Below are 20767 nucleotides of genomic sequence, written 5' to 3'. Positions count from 1 at the left end.
TCCAAGATGGGGGGGGGGGGAAACAAAGGGAGACCTATTTTCGGCTGACGTCTGCAGTTCGGGACCTGACCTACTTTTCTCTCCTACCAACCAAAAGCTGAGATTTTTTCAGAAGGGGATTAAATGCCATATGGAAGAAGAGAGGTCACCGTTTTGCAGAGATTGGAAAGCTGTTTCTTTTTAAAAAAAATCTCTGCAGGGACCTTTTGGAGTTGGTTTATGTCTGTGCGTGTGGTTTTTTTTAAAAAAAACAAGCCCAAAGAGAAGCAGGTTTTTGTCATTTTTTCTTATTTGTTTTCATTTTGTTTGGGGTCCCCCCCCCTTCTAACTTATAGCTGTTGCAGGGGAGAAAGAGATGCTGGAAGGATTTATTTTTCCTCTATTTGTGCCTGTCTATCTTAAATCTTATATAATTTACTTTCATTGTTAATTATTGTTATTACAGTTCAAAGAGAGGGAGGAAGACGAAGGAAGGAAGGAAGGAAGGAAAATGATTAATAGAAGGGGAGAGAGAGAGAAAGGGAGGGAGGGAGGAATGAAGAAGGGAGGGAGGGAACAGAAGGAAGAGGGATTCAAATACACTCAAAGGCTTCTCCTTTTGCAACTTGGGGAGGGGGCCTGGGAAGCGAGACGAATCCGACCATCACTCGCCACCACCTCAGTCGGACTTATGGGGACTCAGGTGAGCCTCCCTGCTTTGCAGCCAGATCACCGAAGCTCCCTGTCGCTTTGGTGATGGCTGCTCTAAAAAGGGAAAGCCACCCGCTTTGGCAGTCGTGACTCAGCCCCCGTCGCTGCCCCCCAACCAGCATCCATGATGCTGGCGCTCGCTCGCTGCAAATGCTGAGCCCGGCGAGTCGTCCCTGGAGAAGAAGAGCTGAGAAGCCGAGAGATTGGGGAGGCTGAACTTCAGTCAACATCTGTCAGGGTCACCGTTACCCACCACGCCGTTCCCATAGTAACTCCAAACCGAGATGCATCAGGCGTAAAAATAGCCCCGGCGTGCCAAAAATAACTAGCATGTGTCATATGCAAGAGATCCACTTTGAGCGGCCCGAGAGATATTTTTACAATCCCTTTTGTATTGCAAAGGCCTGAGCGGAGATCGGTCAATCCAGCCAGGCAGCTGTTAGGTGACCCTAGGAGGGAAGAGAAATGAGCTGGATCCCTCCGAAGGCTGGCAAGGTCAGGAGGGTGACCTCAGGTTTGAGATTTTAATGGGGCCCACCCAGAGTCCCCAATCAGAGGCAAAGTTGCTGGTGGGGACAGGATGCTTCCTCAATAGACCAAGACTCTTTTTAATGCCTGTTGGGTTGCACCAGAAGGCAAGACAAGAAACTATGGATGGAAACTAATCAAGGCGAGAAGCAACCTGGAATTAAGGGGGAACTTTCTGACAATGAGGCTGAACTTAAGGACTAGCAGGATTGGACATTTAAAGAACTGGGGGATCCTAACGCAAAACAATTCATCTGTGTTTCTCATGTTTAATTCTCCCCTAACGTCCAGCTCATAGGAAAACCCTTTGCACACAAACCCAGGTTATATCAAACCAGCCGTAGCTTAAAACCATCTGCTCCCTTCCCTCCATCTTTTAGGGGTCCTTCTTGCTGGGCCTTCTCTTTCCCTGAAAAGCCTGGTGTTCCTAGCATACCTCTGACCATCCAGGCTAGTTCAGATCTTGGGAAACTCAGAGAGAGAAGCCAAGTTACTCACCGCCGTCACCCAGCAAACTTTGTTGGCCTTAAGAAAGGTTAACATCTCCAGAGGACGCCCAAGAATCAAGGAAGTGGCACCTCTAAGTTGGTCGGCCTTAAAAACGGGAGCTCTGATCCACCTTGTCCAAGGAAACTCTTCTTTACACAAACTGATCACCATCTGGCACAAACAGATTCCAACTCTCCCGTAATATAAACAGCCCAGCATCTTGCCATATTTAGTGATTATAATTGTTCCAACTGCAAATATAACCTAGACAATTCAACGTGCCGTTGGAAGGCATTTTTAACCCAGTCGCCTGGCTAGTCGGAAGGTCCCTTAAAGTTCAGGAGAGGTTTTGGAGAGACCAGGTACTCTTTATGAGGTTGGCATCCATGCGCGCACACACACACACACACTCACACACACACACACACACACACACACACACACACACACTGCCTAGGGATGTTTCTAGAACCTCATAGTTCATCTCTTTTTCCATGCTTGGATGAGAAGCAGCAGCAAACTATTTTTTCGCATTATTTTAAAATGTCCCTCCCCCCAAAAAAAACAGCCTAAAGACATTTTACAAGTGTCTGTTAGCAAGTTTTGATGGTTAGAAGGCTCCATCTGTTCTCAGTTATATTTACTTTTCTCAAGCAACAAGTCGTTTAAGCTGTTTAAAGATGCGAGAAACACACGGGGGATGCGTTCTGGATTTGTTTGGGTTTTTTTTGTTCCCATTATGCTGTCAGGTAACCAAGATGTAAGCTCTTCCCAGTGGTCTCTTTTTCAAGGTGCATTATTTATTTGAATAGAATAGAGCTGGAAGGGACCCTGGAGGTCTTCTAGTCCAGCCCCCTGCTCAAGCAGGAGAACCTGCACCATCTCGGACAGGTGATTATCTAGTCTTTTCTTAAAAATCTCCAATGATGGAGCGCCCGCGATTTCTGGTGGCAAGCAGTTCCACCGGTTGATTGTCCTCCCTGTCAGGAAGTTTCTCCTTAATTCCAGGTTGCTTCTCTCTTTGATCAGTTTCCATCCATTGTTTCTCAATCCTCCCCTCTGGGGCTTTGGTGAACAATTTGGCCCCCTCTGCGTTGTGGCAGCCCCTCAGATACTGGAATGCTGCTATCACGTCTCCCTTATTTCTTCTTTTCTTTCCTTTATCTAAACTTAAAATATGCAGAAGCTGGCCAGCTCTCCATCCTTCACCTGCCAGACAGGTGGAAACCAAGCAAGGCTCTAAAATGTTTCTTCTCCAAAATGGCGGATCACCTGTTTTGTATCCTGGGCTGCGAGTGAAAAAGTGAAGACAGGCGGTTTGTTTTATTTAAAAGCCGGGGCTGCGTGTGATCCTTTCTTAAAATTAACGGATGGCCTGCTGATTTGTCACCCTGCGAATGGAAGCCTATTACTTTATAATTGGCTTGAAACAGGGCTGGGTTCTGTTGTCAGCAGAACCGGAGGAAGATAATTACCGAAGGAATATAATCCAGATGTTTCTGCTTCTCTTTCAGAAGGAGAGTCGCTCTCCATCTCTTCCTCCGTTAAAGGTGCAAATATGCAGGGGGCCCTCGACGTACAATAGTTCATTTAGTGACCATTCAAAGTTACAACGGCATTGAAAAAAGTGAAAGCCACTGGTGGAAACCAGAATAACAAGAGTTGGAAGGGACCTTGGAGGTCTTCTAGTCTAACCCCCTCCTCAGGCAGGAGACCCTGCACCGTTTCAGACAGATGCTTGTCCAGTCTCTTCTTGAAAACTAGCAAATGATATGGGCTACTCAGCCCTTCCTGCTCCTGTTTGGAGCTGAGGACAAATGGTTTTACTTGGGGTGGAGGTGCAGGAAGGCTGGAATCTGAGGTGGGCTTCACCGTTGTTGGGTGGGATGGAGGGACATAGAGGGAATCCCTCTGGACAGGCTCCAGGCCTCAACAGTTTGCAAACAAAGCAGGAGATCTGGGCGCCGATCCAGAAGTGGATGGTGACCTTTAATGCAGAAAAGATTCTACTTTGCTGGTACTGCCAATCCACGTGTGAGCAAAGCAGCTTTTTATTTTTTAATACATCTGTTTTTCTTCCTTGATGCAAAAGTGACCTTCTGGGTGGGGGGAGAGAGGCAATTCATCTCCCATGCTTGGAAATCCAGCTTTTGGGATCAGCAAGCCTCCTCTCCCAGCCCAGTCTACCTTACAGGCCCAGTCAGAAGCAGAGGAGAACATCGGCTTTACGGTGTCAGATTTTACACCAACCTGAAGAAGGTTATTGCAGTGATGACTGTAAACATTGGCCTGAACTAGATTTAAGGCATGGTTTGTTCTGTGTCCTTTATAACTTTTATTTGAGCTTAATGGGTCGTGCCCTGCTTTGTTGAGGGGGGAATTGTTTTGTAAATAAACAGAACTTTTATTTGTTGAGCACAAAAAAGGAGGACTATAAAAAGGAAGGAATGCAGGCTGGAGAGTATGAACTAAAATGATCAGAAGTTGTGGTCTTCTATTACTGTGCCGATATTGCTGTAAATCTGTGCTTCTCAAAATTGGCAACTTTAAGAAGGGGGGGACCCCTAACCCCCAGAATTCCCCAGCCAGCACGGAGATCCACCGATTTGGGTGTAGCTTGTCTCCTAGGTGGTTTCTTAATTCGTGTTTGTTTGTTTGTCTGGTGTTAATCCCTGCTTATCTAGGTATGGGCTGCAGGAGAGGATGTGTATTTAAAGCTGTGCTGAATGGAATAAAGAGAGCTGTTTTACCTTAGATCAGGGTTTCTCAAACTTGGCAACTTTTAAAGTAGGACTTCCATTCCCAGAATTCCCCAGCCAGCAGGGGAGGACTTCAACTCCCAGAATTCCCCAGCTAACCAAAGCTGCTGGGGTTAACAAATATAGCTTTAAATGCTCATTTACAGGACAGTTTTAAAGGATGCATAAATCCTCAGTTTTAAAGGATGCATAAATCCAGGCTGTATAATAGCCTGCCTTTTCCAAAATCTTTGGTGATCAGGGTTTTGCTTTCTTGCTTGGTTTCAAAGAAGAAAACTCTCTAAATATCTTAATTTATCCCCTTTAGAACGATGACCGTTCACCCCTGACATTAGTGGGAGGCAAATTACATTCTCCACAGCTACTGATATCTTTTATTATTTATTATTAGTTTTGCAAGGCACACAGGAAGCCAGATGTTTAGGCTGGCTCTAGCATCACCATCCACCTATAGAATCCTCCCCAAGGATCTGGGATAGGCAGACGATGCGGCTTGTTGGTGTTACAGGGATCATCATAGGCTATATTATTATTTCAAGAGGCAGACTGTCCTTCTGGACAGAACAGCGTTGACTCTTTTGGAATGCAGGCCATAAATAATGTAGGAAAAACTCATGCTCATAATTAGGGAGGGGAATACAAACACATCACCCGGAGGCCTTGTTTTATTTTTATAGTAAAATTCCCTTCACTGCCGTTTTGCAATCGTCCAGCTGGCACTGAAACAAGAATGGGGGGGGGGGGAATGAAAGGGGCTAAAGGCATCAATTCAGCTTTCTGATCAGCAGAAGCTGGAGTAAAATTAAACGTCATTCAGTGAATCATCACTAAATGAACTGCTGTAAGTCGAGGGCTGTATTTTTTTCAATAAACGAAATTCCTTCCCAACTGAGGGGCAGAGATATCGTGTTATCTACAAGAATCGGATGACACACTGAAAAGTACAGAGATATTTTTCTTTGTCCGATTCTGAATCAGCTGCCTTGGTCCCGCCTGAGGCCGGCGATTCGGAATGTTCTCCAAAACCCATTAGGGACACTTTGCAAAATTATTTTTTCCCAGCTTTTTTCCCCTCGGTTTTCTTGATTTCCCATCTCAAGAGCTGCAACCCGACTCAGAATAAACACAATGTTTAAAAATCCGGCAGGCCATTTTCACAAAAGCGGCCGAATTAAAGGTAGAGATTTTAATGCCCATCAAAAGCAGCCCAACGTCTAATTTATTTTTCCCCGAGGCTTCTGCATCTACAATAAAGTGAATTTTAGGTTTCTTTCTTTAAAAAGAAGGAACTTATTTAATTGCCAATTGGCGCAGAAACAAGAAGAGCGAAGCTTGGTTGAATCCCCATCGCTTAAAAAAAAAACCAGGATTATTGCATTTGACATATACTTCTCCTAATAAGTGTGACTTGATGGAATAATTTCGTAAAACAGAATTCTGTTATGGGTCACAGAGAACACATATTTTTCCCCCCCACGACAACCCCAGACTGCCTTGTTTACATTTTTCCTCCTCTTTCTTGGAGATGCCACAACTGAAGAGCAGAAGGACGTGGAGGCTAGCCAAAGGGTTATTTACAACCCAGTAAACCGCAAGAGAAGACTTCCTCCAACTTTTTCTTCTGGCTTAGACGGGGCAGAGGAGAATGTGCCCGCAAACTCAGCAGCCGTGAGATTTTACAGATTGTTTGGAGCAGGGGGTGGATACCACAGTCATGTGAGATTCCACAACGAGTTACACAACCAAACATTTCTTGGAAACCTCTCTTTGAAAAAAGCCAGGTTCAGCCGAGCAAAGTCATCTTGGCTTCTGAATTTTCTTCTTAGAAAGTGAAGTAGCTTACCTCCAGTCCTTCTCTTACAACTAAATCTTCTAGAGACTGTTCGAAGTTACAACAGCAGTGGGGGGAGGGGGGAAGGACTTATGAATGGGCCTCAAACTTACGACTGTTACAGCATCCCTGTGGTCATGTGATCAAAATCCGGCCACTTGGCAACCCGTAATTATGATGGTTGCAGAGTCCTGGGGTCACGTGATCACCATTCCTGACCTTCCCAGCTGGCCTCCGACAAGCAACGTTAATGGGAGAGCTCAATTCGCTTCACGACTGCAGGAGTCACTTAACAACAGAAGTGATTTGCTTAACAACCGTGCCCCCAAAAAATCAGTCTGACTCAAGTTAACAACTGTCTTGCTTAGCAACAGAAATTCTGATCCCGATTTTGGTCATAAGTCTTGATTCCTAAAGCCTAAAATGAGATTGCAAGAACTCAATTCAATGCATCGTAATTGAATCACCAATATTGGCTCACACCGTATGGAAAGCGCCACATCCTGGTTTTCCCCAACGTGTGTAAATCCCTAGCATGGATTCACACAACACGCTAACCCCAAACCAAAACAAACCATGATAGGGCCTAAGATGTCAGAAGCATCTGCTAAGAAACCCCTTTTCTAAATTCTCTCAGCTGCATTTTTTACACATCCCGTTAGTTTCCTCCTCTCCCTTCCACAACCGACTGCCAATACACACAAGATACTCCAGGTGCCCTGTTTTGAGACCGCCCAGAGAATGTCGTCAGACACCCGAGTAACTCACAAACAAATGGGGCTCTCTGGCAGAGACTCCTGTGCTTTGGTGCCGAGAGGAAACATGCTGTTTGACACGGTGCTCTAAGACCACAGAGACCACCCACCCTTTCCTCTTCAATTGTCACCACACACCTCCAGTATCCAACGGCTGGTTGACTTTCACAGACAAGGAGAAGCAAGCTGCAGATTGATCTTTGTTGAACCACATGCTTAAGAGGCTTCCGTGTGAAATTATTTCCTGGCTCCTGAGAACCGGTTGCTGACCCCAATTTTACCCCCAGACTTTACCCCTTTTCTTGCTCAGGACTTCCCCTGCTTTTTTCCACTGGCCCTTTCCCCTTCCCTTGACCTGTTGTGTGCCACCTAGGTAGTCCTCAACTTACAGTTCATTTAGTGACCGTTCAAAGTTACAACGGGCATTGAAAAAAGGGACTTACAGCCATTTTTCACACTTGCAGCCGTTGTAGCTTCCCATGTGATCAAAATTCAACCGGTTCATATTTACGACGGTCACAGTGTCCCGGGGGTCACGTGATCCCCTTTTGCGACCTTCTGACAAGCAAAGCCAATGGGGAAGCCAGATTCACTTAACAACCGAGTTGCTCACTGAACGACTGCATGTGATTCACTTAATAATTGTGGTAAGAAAACGGTCGTACAATGGGGCAAAACCCGCTTAAGAAATGTCTCCGCAGCACAAATCTGGAGCTCAACTGGGTTCGTAAGTCGAGAACTACCTGTATTTCTACACAAGGTTTAGGAGTCACCGTAGGAAGGGGTATCCATGAAAAAAAATGCCCCCTGCCCAGATATTTCAGCTTTTGCTCAAACTCCACAACAAACGACAAAGTCCCCACGGGAAGAAAAGTCATCTACGTATTGCAAGGTTCTTTATTCCTCTCCGTAACTCTTGTGAACGCAAGCTTTCTTTTCTTCCCCTTTTAATTGATTTCTAACTCTCAAGGCTGTAAAAATTAAAAAAAAAAACAGGTGAAGGAAGCAGGTGAAGCAAATCTGTTCGGTTCTCAAAAGGCGGGCAGAGGGCCGGCTGGCACACCTGAGCTTCCAAAGTAAATCTTACCAAACCCGCTGCAACTTATTCCCCGGTGCCCACTGACAAACAGGCACAATGAGCCCCTGCCAGATAATGCACACTTTCGGCTGCCTTGCACAACAGATGCCACCATTGCATCACACCCAACCTCCTGCCCTGGGGCAGCCCTTGAGTGCCTTCGGGGCAGAAGGCTCGTCTGTCTGTCTGTCTGTCTGTCTGTCTATCTAGCTCAGAGGGACCATTGCAGACCCAGCCTTGCCAGGAATCTGAAGATAGAGAGAGAGGAAAGCAAAAAGCAAATAAAAATAATAAAAATCAGAATGTTTTAATCCTCTACCACCTTCTCGGTCTCTCAAGACCCTCTTAGACTTACCTCGTGGGCGCAGGAGACCCACCCCATGTATCTCCGTCTTGCAAGACATCAAAGCAACGTTCTCCTCCGCGGAAGCTGGAAGCAGGTCGTGATCCTCCATCCAGCCATCTCAGAGAGAAGCCAGACTAGTGTGACTCACACCTGTGTCAAACGGGCCTCAGGGCCCTGGCCTGGGGTGATAATTGCTCCAGAGCCAAGGAAAGGGAGGGTGGTGGGGACCATCCATCACCTGGAGATTCCCCGCAGAGACCCCCCTCTCCACGCCCTCAAGGCTGGAAATGCAAGACGTGAGATCAGACAGGCAGCGCAGCGCCCCGGCGGGATTTTGACACATCCTAAGCAGTGAGTCATCTCCCCCCTCCTCTTTTCAACCAATGGAAATTCGTGGGAAGGAGGGAGGGGAAGGCAGGGGAGGTTGACCCCCTCGACCTGTGGCTTCTGGCCGGCTGGATCCCAAACCTGCCACTGGAAACACTCTTTGATATGGAATTGATCTCGGATGTAGAAGCAGTGTGTGTGTGTGTGTGTGTGTGTGTGTGTGTGTGTGTGTGCGCGCGCGCCAGATGTTTGGGATTCCAAGGGCATGAATCTCTTGCTGCTAGTCTAATGAAGAGCAGTCTTCCAGTATTTGAGGGGCTGCCCCAAAGAAGAGGGGGGGGTCCCCCTATTCTCCAAAGCCCCTGAAGGCAGGACAAGAAGCAACAGGTGGAAACCAATCAAGGAGAGAAGCAACCTGGAACTAAGGAGGAATGTCCTGTCAATGAGAACAAGTGGAACGGCTTGCCTCCAGAGGTTGTGGGTGCTCGATCACTGGAGGTTTTAAAGAAGAGACTGGACAGCCATTTGTCTGGAATGGTATAGGGTCTCCTGCCTGAGCAGGGGGTTGGACTAGATGACCTCCAAGGTCCCTTCCAACTCTGGTGTTATTCTGTATTCTAGCTGAGGATGAGTAGCCTGAACTGCAAGAGGGGCGGCAAACAATTTTGATAAACAAATTATTTATGTATTTGTTCAAGAAACGTACGTGGCCGCCCAATTCACACAGAGATGATGGCTGTGAGTGGCTTGCAACATAAAAAAACCCACAACATTAAACCCAAAAATGACATAAAAACACCAGTCCACTGCCTGCAAGCGGCAACACAATCATATTAACCCCTGAATTGGCTTCAGGGTACCCCACGCTGGCTGGGGGGGGGGGAAATCACATTTTTTTAACAACCTCTCAGAAAAGCAACAGCCCGGGGCCCAACGGGAGTGGTTTTTCCATAAAGAAGGGGCCACCACCAAGAAGACGCTCTCCTATGTTCCCACCTCATCTATGGGACCCCTGACCCACCCTGGGTGGATGCCCTGGGGAAGAGGCAGTTTTTCAAAGAGCCTGGCTCACAATCACGTAGCCAGGATGGGACTTGCATCTGGTAGGTACCGGGTCTTGAAGAGTTCCCACCTACCTTTTCCCATCTCTGGGTTCACCAAGTCAGAGGCTCTCAAGGAGAAAAGACAGACCCAAATTTGGCTTGGCTTGGCTTGGCTTAACGGCTGGATCCAAAGCTTGGCCAGCTAGAAGCATCTGAGATTAAATCACTTTGGGAAAATGAAAGATAGGCTAGGATGTGTTTCAGATGCGAGAGGCAGATTTCCGCACAGGATGCAGAAAAAGCCTACATTTTACCATTTTGTTCTCCCTCCCCTGCACCCCACACCTGCTCCCCCACTGAGACCTTTCATTTGCACCTCTGATTCTTTCTGCCTTAATGTGCCAATTTTATCTCATTTATGATAAACTCCACCTGCTTCCCAACATGTTCAGCCTCCTGTTTCTCTGGGGGGGGGGAGTAAAAACACACATACAAAAAGTGGGCTTTTATGTTCTCGCTGCATTTTCTCCCCAACCCCCAGCCATGTATCCCTTGGTTGCATCTTATTTTAAAACGGGAATTTAACTAATTAGTGCCAACTGGAATGCCACAAAAACAGGTTTAGAAATGATCCTTTCCTAAAGTTTGAGGCAAGTAGAAAATAGACTCTTTCTGTAGATGGTTTGTGAGTTTAAAATGCACCATGAGAATTTCTTACTGGAAGATTAGCAGTCAGATCACACACAGAGATAAACCCCATTTGAAGATCATTCAGATAAGAAGCAAAAGAAACCAAGAGACCAGAACACATCCTCTCCGGCAGCCAAGCCTCCAGATAAGCAGGGATTAGCACCAGACAAACAATCAAGCAGAAAACATTGTAATCAAGAGATTATCAAGAAGAAAACAAAACATCCCACCAACATTGGTAGGGCAAGCTACTGTATATCAACAGGGAGAAAACCCCACACTGCCTCACACTGATGAGGTTACTTAGTTGGGTACTGAAATGTCTGCAAGCAAAAAACCAAGTTCAGAGAGCACCAAGAAGCATTCCTCCTTCTCCACCTCCTCCTCCCTGCAAACCCCACCTCCTTCTAGCACTGATGTTGTTATCTAATTGGGTCGTGAAATGTCTACAAGCAAACCGCCCAGCTCAGAGAGTTCGATGCATTTTCTACAATTTCTCATACAAGAATTTTTCAACTATTGTGAAGCACAATGGAGGAAGGTCAGGTTGAAACGTCACCGGACAATCCGTGCTAGACCATACCAGATGACAGACGGGACGCTGATCTTGGTCAAGAGGGCATTTTGGTTTCTCTATTATTATTGCCCGATTGGGACACCATGGTGGAAAAATTGAGGAGGCCAGCAGCTGATTGGAATATGGATTTGATTTTTATTTTTAAGGAGGGGCAGCAGCATTTAAGAGCATCAGCTATGGGTGACTTTTGAATCCAGACCTATTTTTAAAGGCTCTAATCTGGTAGGGATGACGGTTAATTATCTCTGAATAGTTCAAGAATGTCACATGAGAGAAAAACTTTGCCCAAGGAATCAGTTATAGGCCATTTTAAAGGTCTTCCTCCCTCCCTCCCTTCCACTCCTTCCTTCCTTCCTTCCTTCCTTCCTTCCTTCCTTCCTTCCTTCCTTCCTTCCTTCCTTCCTTCCTTCCTTCCTTCCTTCCTTCCCTTCACCCCTCCCTCCCTCTCTCCCTCCCTCTCCTCTCCTCCCTCTCTTCTTATATTATGGGTGATACTTCTCCCCCATGGGGTTTTCATGGCAAAGATATTGGAGTGGTTTGCCATTTCTTTCTCCAGTGGATCACATTTTGTCAGAACTCTCTGCTATAACCTGTCCATCTTGGGTGACCCTGCACGGCATAGCTTATAGCTTCATTGAGTTACGCAAGCCCCCTCGCCACGACAAGGCAGTAATCCATAAAGGGGATTCTCTTGCCCCATGGAGGGCAAGAGAAGAAGGGGACAACAGAGAATGAGATAGCTGGATGGAGTCACTGAAGCAGTAGGTGTGAACTTAAATGGACTCCAGAAGATGGTAGAGGACAGGAAGACCTGGAGGAACATTGTCCATGGGGTCGCGATGGGTCGGACACGACTTCGCAATTAACAACAACAACAACAACAACTTCTCCCCCAAAAGATTATTCTCTTCCATGCTTTTGAAGATGTGCCTCCAAGATAGCATCTGCTGGCTTTTGACTCAAGAACAAATAAGGTTATAATAGATTGGGAAGTTTTATTACATGGTGCAATTGTGGCATCGTATTGATTTTATCAAGGCTGCTTTTGATTTATACTCAGAGCGAGGAGCATGCAGGTTATAAATGTGAGAAATGAGAACAATTTGCAGCGAAGAGTTTTGTCTCTGCACAAGTCATCGTAGAGTCTGCAGGAAGCTGCTTTTGTTCTTTTAAATCCAAGACAACGGGAGGGGACTTATCCGGGGCCAGACTGAAAAATCCCTTTCCTCAACACAACATTACATCTTACCTCCGTTTGAAACTGGACATAAGATGTCAGGTAACCCTAACCCATCTGTTTCTCCATCCCTCCATGTCTCCATCCATCCCTCTATCTCTCCATCCAACCATCTATCTCTCCATCCATCCCTCCCTCTCTCTCGATCCATCCATCCAACTATATCTCTCTAACCATCCATCCATCCATCCATCCATCCCCTGTGAATAAAACATGACAACTCCCCAGTGCCACAAGGTGAGCTTCTACAAACACACAGATCTTCCTTATCCAAAGTGGAACATTCAAAGCGCATTAAACTTTGGTTATTTTAACAAGCCTGTAACAGCACCAAGAATAGGTTATTTGTCTTCTCCGCTGTGTTTCCCCTTCCTGAGCTGTGGCTGAAATGAAATGGGAGATATGCAGATTCTTTTCCCCCCAAACAGTCAGGGCTAAACTGAAGATTTGAAAAACAAAACAGCCACCGCCACCCAAGGACATCTGAGTTTTAAAAAAGGCAAATCAGCACTTCCTTTCATGCCCAACCTGGAAATTTAGCTACAGAGCACCCCACAATTTTGCAGTTGGAGGTTGGAAAGCATGACGAGAACGAGCTTAAAGAGTTATTCAGCCCCACAGCAGAAAACACAGCGCTTGGGAACTCAAAATAAAGCCAGCTCTTAAAGACAGCTTGTGTTACTCACTACAGAGACCACAGCCAACGCTGCTATTTTTAAGAAGCACTTCTCTGTAGCATGTGGGGACTGCACAATACCAAAAAGCGGCATTTAAAAATACATTAAAAAAGAAAAAGAAGCCACACCAAAAATACAGCAGCTCCTACAGCTCCTAATCTGTAGAAACAAAGAGGAAGAATATTCTCGAAACAGAGCAGGGTTTGAAATGGGCTGGATCCACGCCTGGCAAAGTGCAAGTCTCTGAGTACTGGACTACAACTCCCATCAATTCCACTTTTCCGGGATGAGAGTTGTATTCCAGCTGAGGTGGTGGGACACTTGGCCCTGAAGATCTCAGAAAAGAGATAGGTAGATTAGAAATAATCCTCATGTTACAGCAGTTCAAAGTTACAATGGCACTGAAAGGCACTGAAAAAGGACCATTGGCAGATGCCAATTCAAGATTTAGGAGGAATTATCCCATGGTTCTGTTTTCAAAACTTTCTGGCACATCCTATGTCTAATTTTTTCGACGTGGCTCTACAGGAGAAGATACTCAAAATTTCTCCCAGGGTGAGGTGCTGTCTTCCTGCGTCAAACCTGGAATTAAGGAGAAACTTCCTAATGCTGAGATCAACCAGTGGAACGGCTGGCCTTCAAAAATTGTGGGTGCTCCATCACTGGAGGCTTTTAAGAGATTGGACATTTATTCAGAATGGTACAGGGTCTCCTGCTTGAGCTGGGGGTTGGAAGGTTATTCTATTCTATTCTATTCTATTCTATTCTATTCTATTCTATTCTATTCCATTCCATTCCATTCCATTCCATTCCATTCCATTCCATTCCATTCCATTCCATTCCTTATTCTGTTCTATTCTATTCCTTATTCTATTCTATTCTTTATTCTATTCTATTCTATTCCTTATTCTATTCTATTCTATTCTATTCTATTCTATTCTATTCTATTCTATTCTATTCTATTCTATTCTATTCTTTGACAAATAATGCATTTCCCCCCCAGAACAAGACCTGGGATCTAGAGAATAGGGACTGCTGATTCACAGCAGAATTCGGAGGTGACTGATGAACAGCAGGAGGGGAAAAAAAAATTTTTTTTCCGCATCTTCTCTAATGGCCTTGCCAGCCCAACCTGCCGCCGAGGCCATACAGTAGCGCCAGAACATGTCTCTATGCTCTACAGCCCCGCCATGAAGCCTCCGACAAGCCTGTGAGTCACCGGCAGATTTTCCAAAGATGACTCACCTGTTTGGAAAGCAACATGGCTGCACGCCGGATTGGGGGGTGGGGGGTGGGGGTAGGAGAAACAGCAAAAGGTCTCCCTTTAAGGGAAATGAAAAGCTCCATGACCTTGAGATGAACCAGGTGAAATGACAGGAAAGGGAAGGGAAGGGAAGGGAAGGGAAGCCTGGGCTCGGGCATCCTGTGGCAGGGGAAGCTTCAAACGAAGGAGGAAATTGGTAGCTCAGGGTCGACATGAGGGGTCCCTGGTGCTCTCTGAGCTGGCTTATTTTCTTGCAGACATTTCATTATCCAACTAGGTAACATTGTCAGTGCTAGAAGGGGATGGGATTTGTAGAAAGGAGGAGGAGGAGGAGGAGGATTGTGGGGTCCTGGGTGCTCTCTTAACTTGCTTGTCTTCTTGCAGATGTTTCGTGACCAAACTAGGTAACATCATCGGTGCTAGAAGGGAATGGGGTTTGCGGAGAGGAGGAGGAGGAGGAGGAGGACGACGACGACAAACAAGAGAACAAACCCCACTCCCTTCTAGCACTGATGATGTTACCTAGTTCGGTCACAAAACATCTGCAAGAAAACAAGCCAGCTCAGAGAGCATCAAGGATCCCACATAATAAGCTTATTTCTGAGAGGAAAAAGATCTCCTTTTTCCCCCAGACAAAATCTAGGCTGAAATCACCAAGCTCCCCTCTTTGCTTTCTAGGTTTAGTTTCAGGTACAAAAAAAGCCAGCCACTGTCCTTGGAAGAAGGCAATTCATCCATTCTAAACATAAAGAGGCAGGGGAATTCTGGGAGTTGAAATTCACAAGTTGCCAAGACTAGACAAGCCTGTTCTACAAGGACAAGGAGAAGATTGAGAGAGATGCCTTTTCCGACACACTGTTCAGAAATTGGTAACCCCAAACACCCCAAAATCTACTTCTGCAACCCGATTAAAAGATGGCCAATCTGCATGTTGCTTTTAATTGCTTCTGCAACCTCAGTTGGGTTAGTGGAGCTGGATTTGCTTCCGGGCCCTCCAATAGTGGACACTCCCCTCTTTGCAACGGGGTTTATGTTGTTTTAAAACAAATAAGATTAATATTAAAAAAAAATAAGACCACTGCCACCAGTTTGGTTTAAATGATGGCTCCCATCTTTTGAGGTCCACCAGCATCGCAATTTAGCTACTAAATCTCAGAGGTGAGGACTCTCCTTTGAAACAGAGGTAAAAAAAATAAGCGATAGGGATACGAATCTTCTACCTCCAATATTCATAATATTTGTGTAATGCCGTGGTATCCGACTTTTGGACTGCCTCCAATGTTGGTGACAGGACATGCCCAGGGGGTAGGGTTTGGGGGGGGGCTGTTCTTTTCCTTTTGACGTCACTGGCCTTTCTAAGCACAGCTGTCCAAACATTTGGCCTCTCCAAAGCCAGCAGCGTGCGTGCCTTAAGCCCCAGACTGGATCCTTAGCTCTCTGCTTGGAGGAACCCATCCCTAAGGCCTCCCTGCCCCGGAATCTGAAAATGCATTTTTTTGCAGCCAGCCCCGTTGAACAGGGGCACAGCTTTTTCCGTCCTCAAAACTGGAAAGAGGCAACATGGGTCATTTTATGCGTGCATCCATAAAGCAAATAATGGAAAATATTTGAACTGTTGTGGGGTCCTTGGTGCTCTCTGAACGTGGTGGTTTTCTTGCAGATGTTTCATGACCCAACTAGGTAGCATCACCAGTGCTAAAAAGGAGTGGGGTTTGTGAGGAGGCGAGGAGAGGAGGGAGGGAGGGAGGGAGGGAGGGAGGGAGGGAGGGAAGGAAGGAAGGAAGGAAGGAAGGAAGGAAGGAAGGAAGGAAGGAAGGAAGGAAGGAAAGGACTGTGAAATCCTTGGTATTCTCTCTGAACTTGCTTGTTTTCTTGCGTACATTTCATGACCTAACTAGGTAACATCATCAACATCTGTAAAGACATGAAAACTGAAAATGGTTGCAGAAAATGGCTTGCTCTTTACAACACATTCCTCACCATAACTCAGGTCACCAAAGGACCCTTTGCTGCATCCACACACAAGACAGAATCCCACAAAATTAACAGGAGAGTTAGTTGCACACCAAACATCCAGCCCCACACCCATGCCAACCTCAGATACGATCTCAAGCCTATTCCCCTTTTGGGTTTAGCCAGCCAAGGGTTACTTAATTTGGATTGCTTGTTGAGATTTATAACAACGCCAGAATTTTGGGGAGCGACTGCAATCCCCCACTGTAAAACCTGCCCGGTAACAGGGATAAAATAAATCGGTCCTAGTCATTCGCCATTTCCAGAGCAGGCTGTCTTTCGTTTTGTTTTCTTTTTTTAAGGACAGTTTTGCTGTATTGTTTTCGCGCACAAAATAATTACTGGGAACTTAAGAGTAAACAATACGCTCGCTCTGCCAGAGCACTAGAAGGAAACAGCAGATATACAGCGTAATAGAGCTTGGGGAAATAGATAAAAAAAAAAGAGGTCATGTGTTGACAAAGAGAATGTAGAGTGGAAGTTTTTAAGAAGAGACCGGCCAGCCACTTGTCAGAAATGCCTGAGTAGGGAGGGGGTTGGACTAGAAGACCTCCAAGATCCCTTCCAACTCTGTTATTCTACTCTACTGTATTTGTGTTGCTAAGCGAGAGTTTTGTTAAGCGAGTTTTGCCCCATTTTAACCTTTCCTTCCTCCTTTGTCAAATGAATCGCTGCAGCTGTTAAGTTGGTAAGATGTTAAGTGAATCTGACTCCCCCCCCCTGACTTTGCTTGTCAGAAGGTCACGTGACCCCGGGACACTGCAACCGTCATAAATACGAACCGGATGTCAAACCCCTGAATGTAAATCACGTGGATGCTGCAACGGTCAGAAATGTGAAAGACGGTCATAAGTCACTCTTTTAGCACCGTCGTAACTTCAGTCACTAAATGGACAGTCATAAGTTGAGGATTACCTGAAGTATCCTAAAAGAGGCACACCTTTCCCCAAAACTGGGATGCCTCTTCTAAGAAATGTTTTGTCATCGTTCCTTCCCCCCCCCCCTTTGAGATTAGAAAAAGCCGTTTGTCATTTTTATAAGGTGCCTGGAAGGGCAGCTTTTGAACTAATTGAAGTCTTAAAACAGCCACCCTTTGGCGGGGAGGAACCCTCTCTTGGTCAGTGAGGAACTCCTTTATGGATTAAAGGAGCAGGAAAGGAAATGGGAAAGACTGAAGTCTGTTAAGTTGGCTGGACTCCTGGACAGGCAGAAGCCGGTGCCATAAATCAAAATAAAAGAGAAGGAACAGGAGAAATATTTGTTCCAAGTCTCAGAAAAATTGGAGAAAAATGTCCAAACATTTGGAAGAGATCATTACAGCCCACCCCAAATTAAAAACTCTCCCCCTGTGACATTATCTGCATGGCCCAAAGCTAAAATAGATCAGTAATACTTGATAAAAACATAGATGGTCAACGTTTGCGTCTGACTAGCTTTGATAAGGTTATCTAGTTTGGGTAATGAAATGTCTGCAAATAAAAACAGCAAAAATAGATTGCTAATCCTCAAACCTTATTAACTAACTCACTAAAAGGCTGTTAATTTACGTGCAGACTAATTTCATTATTTAAGCCATCATGGCCAGCTAGCCAAACCTCTGGGCAATAAAACCATGATGACAGCGATACCTGTGGATACAGCTTCAATTGAGCCCCTGGCTTGTTTGTTGCTTGCCAGGGAGAACAAATGACAAATGCAATTTTTAATTCTCCAATCCAGGTAGGGAGAACTAATTATCTTAACAACAGTCACACACAATAAAAGACAGCTGTTACCCAAAGCCATTCCTAATGGCTCCAGAAGCAACCTAGGACCATTAAGGGGGAAAAAAAATCAAGATTTGAAAAATAAAACTTATTTTCCCCCCCCAGTCCTCAAGGCAGCTATGTTCATTAAAAGCAGCATCCGCTGGGCCTTTAATTAAAAAGTTGGTGACGAAGTTTTAAATATGATTAAACAACAAAACAAGCCACAGGATGTTGATGGCTCTTTTGTGGGGGCGAAGAAAGTTACCGGCGTGAGTTTTTGCAACAGCTCCTCTCTGCTGGGATGTTTTCACATCTCCTTCATTTGGTTTTCTTAATTAAAGTGCTGGAGGGTTAGGATTCTGATAATGAATTGCTTGCTAGAATTTTGCTTGCTAGAATTTTAGAATTCTGTATGTGTGGCTTGTCCTGGTGGCCTCTCTTTTCAGAAACCAAACCATGCAATATATTTATTTATATCTTGCCTTTATTATTTTTACAAACAACTCAAGGCAACGAATATAGCTACTCCTTCTCGCAGGATAGTTCTTGTGGAGAAAATAGAAGGTGCATTGGATATTTTTGCTGCCTTGACTTATTTGTAAAAATAATAAAGACGAGGAAGGAAGGAAGGAAACCCACTGTAGTTTGCAAAGTAAAAAAGGAACAGAGAAATTGTAGGCACAATTTCACACCAATGAGACACAAAGACTATTTTTTCTTCCTGGGTCCAACAGCAGTTTAAAAGCCCCTTCATCCACCACTGAACTAAATTCCTCAACAACAACAACAACAACAACAACAACAAAAGGAGCACCCAAGTGTGAAGTCCAAAACCGGTCCAGGGCCGTTCTGAGAACTCATGATTACACCGTGACTAATGAGATTTCCCATGGCCATGTGCTGAGGCACACCTGCTTAAAACCAAGGCTGCCTTCAGCTAAACCCACTAAGCCAAGATCTGAGAAACTCCCACGGAATGTGCATGCTGGTCTGTGCAAACCATCCTAGATTCCTGCAAGAAAAAACTGCAGCAACTTGGGAGGGGGGAAAACCCTCCCCTTCTGCTAAGCTCTGATGTGCTCAGCAAGGCAACTCTATAAGAAACAACAGCCTTATCTCAAACTCACATCTGGCTAGGATCCGCTTAACCTAGCATTCACACGCTAGGTTGGCTTTTCCTGGCAAGGGAGGTTGCGGGGGGGGGGATGCCTTGAGATCCCCCCTCCTTCCAAGGAGGCAGAACCACCCGCCCGCGCCCCCAAATAAACATCAGGTACAACCTCAGCAGCCTCGGGGTCTCTTGCTCCATTCCAGCTGCGGGCGTGGGGGGGAGGGGGCGGGAGCCAGATAAGAGGGGTGCCAAACGGCCCGTCCGAAGGGGGGGGTGTCACATTGCCCCTCGCCCTTCTCCGGCCCCAAGTGGGCGGGACCCCAAATCCGGACCCGATTTGGTGGGTTTTTTTTTTTTCCACAAAGTCCCTCTTGCGACCCTCCCAGCGGTTGATGATGGTAGGGATGCTGGAAACTGCACCCCCCCAATAGGACTTAACTCTTTACCACGGGTGGAATTGGGGAGGGGGTGTCGGTGCAGCTGAACCCCTGCAAGGGGGCCCCCCCTCCACTCGCGTCTCCCACCCGGGGACGCCCCCCCAAACCTTGCCGGAGCCCTTCCCTGCCCCGCGCCCGGCCAACTTCGGCGCAGACGCCCCTTCCCCAGCCCAGCCCAGCCCGGTTGGAGGAGAGACTCACCTCCACGCCCGGGCATCGCTTTTCGGGGTCGTCCGGCCCGCCGGCAGGCCCCTCGCTCGGCAGCCGCTGCCCCGGCCGCTCCTCCGGCGGCAGCCCCGGGCGCGCAGTGCGGCCGCCTCCTCCGCCTCCAGCCAGGGCGGGCCAGGTGCCGCCTCCTCCTCCTCCTCCTGCCGCCCTCGCGGGCTAGCGGGACCCCCTCGGCGGGGCTGGGCGGCCGTCGGGGCTCGCCTGCCCGGAGGGCTCCATGCACGGAGGCAGCGCCCTGCAGCTGCAAGCCTGCCGCGTCCTCCGCCCTCTCCTCCTCCTCCGCTGCTGGGGCTCTTGCTGCAGCGGCAACGGCGGCGACCGGTTTGACAGCTCGGGCTGGACGGCGGTGGCGGCTCCCACTTCCTCCTGCTTTGCGCGCATTCCCGCTTTGCGGCCGCCGCCGCCGCTGCCGCCGCCGCGAGCGCAGCTGGGTCGTTCCAGCTGCGCCCGGGAAGCAGCGATGGCGGCGGTCCTGTGGCGGCCCCTGCCGGCCGCCGCGCGAAACTGCAGCTGCGCTTCACCCCCAACTCTAAAGCCACCGCGCCTCCCCCCTCCCGTCTCCCTCCAAGATTTGGGGGTCCCTTGGAAAGGTGGAGGGGAAGGTTGCACACTCATTCGCGCGCACACTTATTCACATTCACACACACGCAAACACAGTCGGCCGGCCGAGATACATGCTCTGTCTGCCCCTCCCAGGGCTGGGAGTGATGGGAGGCGGGCTTCTCTGCACACCTGGGGAAGGCGGGTTTGCCAAGGCGCAAAATTGCAGCTGCGCTCGATTCCAGCCCCCCCATCTGGATTTGGGAAAGGTGGGGAAGGGGGAGAGGATGGAGAAGGGTGCATCCGCACATAAGACCGGGATGCCTGCTATGCCCCTCCCAGGGTTGGGGATGATGGAAGGGGGTGTACTCTGCACATCTGGAGAAGGCAGCTGTGCCT

At 47.1% G+C, this 20767-nt stretch overlaps 1 protein-coding gene across 9 annotated transcripts in view; it reads right to left on the bottom strand.

Moving 5' to 3' along the window:
- PITPNM2 (phosphatidylinositol transfer protein membrane associated 2) overlaps positions 1 to 20253 on the bottom strand; it is a 65573-nt gene extending 45320 nt beyond the window's left edge. For 4 of the 9 annotated variants that reach the window (XM_039362722.1, XM_039362726.1, XM_039362730.1 and 1 more), the window contains exon 1: positions 19802 to 20248. The gene's annotated coding sequence lies outside the window, so the exon portion shown is untranslated. Of the gene's footprint in view, positions 1 to 19801 lie in introns of all 9 variants that reach the window. The other 5 variants (XM_039362724.1, XM_039362727.1, XM_039362731.1 and 2 more) reach the window with 3 other exon arrangements.
- Positions 20254 to 20767: the final 514 nt, after the last annotated feature.

This window comes from Crotalus tigris, unplaced genomic scaffold (genome assembly GCF_016545835.1).
Source record: "Crotalus tigris isolate CLP2741 ecotype Arizona unplaced genomic scaffold, ASM1654583v1 scf7180000019478.12717781048:2074007, whole genome shotgun sequence".
NCBI lineage: Eukaryota > Metazoa > Chordata > Lepidosauria > Squamata > Viperidae > Crotalus > Crotalus tigris.
The sequence above is the reverse complement of the archived record's forward strand: the minus strand, read 5'-3'. Positions and strand labels throughout refer to the sequence as shown.